Raw genomic sequence first — 1,450 nt, 5'->3', positions numbered from 1 at the left:
ATTAGAAGCCCAAGTCCTTATCATTTCCTTAACAAATGTAGAGTGCAAGCCATAATTAATGACAGCTTACTTAATTTCTTTTAAATCATTCATTGCTATTGGTGTCCATCTAGCTTCTTTAACTCCCTTTGAGCCTTTAGAAGTTGACCCTTTGTCAGAATAAATTACAGGGTATGTCATTAGAATCCTGGGTAAGCCAGTTCTAACAGCTGGTGGTGGCATTGTATCCTGTCCTTGTGCCTTCTTATTCTGTTCATCAGCTCCAATAATTTCTTCAATCATTTCTAATCTTTTTATCATTGTCTCCCTTAAATCCTGAATCTCCTGACCTACCCATGTTTCTAGGAATTTCACTAAAGTATCAGTTTTTTGGTTCCCATTCTGGAGGTACATTCTATCTGTTACCTTATCAAAACTTTGTGGTAACGTCTGAACGTCAAATTCAACAACCTGAACCCTTTCAGGTAACTTCCTAGTACCCTTGGATATGGAGCCAATTTTGTCTATCATAGTATCCACTTGTTCAGATAACCCCTCCCTGATTTTCAATAATTTTAATCCTTTCAACTAGTTGTTCATTATTAGTCCATAAAAATCATATCTTTCTTAATGATAAAATATTGAAAAGAAAACTGAAACCTAGTAACAAGTAAATTAATGTATCCCCATAGTCATATAAACCTTGCATGACATAATCCATTGTATTAATAAAGAAAACAGTAAAACTGATGTTGGAAACAAAAACTGCCATATTACCTCATGTCTAGTAGGCGGCGCTGTTACCAAGTCGCGACTAGAACCACTGCAAAGGTGACAGAAACGGGGCCCTGTTTCAGTGTCTGCCTTAATATTTGTTAAAAACTAGGAAATATATGTTGCTCAAGAAAGAAAATGTAATTAAATCAATTCCATACACGGAACCAGAAACCCAGAATCCAGGGGTAGAAAAGAGCAACCCGGAAGCCGCATATGCCTCCACGTGACCGAGTCGCCCAGAGGGGTTGCAGCTTTTTGCAACTGCTTGCGTTCTGATTCATGCCACTCAAGCACCACACTTACAAGGGAAATTTAAAAACAACTCAGAAAAGAGCAAACCAGGCAGGCAGAGACTGTCCCGAGCCTGTGGAGCTCGGGAGGCGTGGGGTTTAATTGAACTGCTGGCTCCACACACAGGACACATTCCACAACTGAGGGAGGGCTCATGACTAGCCAAGCTGGCGGCAAGCAGTTGATTGGGGAGAAGCGGGGGGGGGGGGGGGCTCTACAACCAAACATTGGGCGCCAGATGAAGGCGTAAGTCACAAACAATCCCACACCAGTTTGGAATTGTGATTAATAAAATGATTATTTATTCAAAGGGGAAAAAACTTACAGATTACTGTCCCAGACAGCAACCCCTCTGAGGGAACAGGAAAGGAGTCTAGGAGCCACAAGCAGAGCCGGAAGCCAG

Source organism: Myodes glareolus, chromosome 20 (genome assembly GCF_982192425.1).
Source record: "Myodes glareolus chromosome 20, mMyoGla1.1, whole genome shotgun sequence".
NCBI classification, from domain to species: domain Eukaryota; kingdom Metazoa; phylum Chordata; class Mammalia; order Rodentia; family Cricetidae; genus Myodes; species Myodes glareolus.
The sequence above is the reverse complement of the archived record's forward strand: the minus strand, read 5'-3'. Positions refer to the sequence as shown.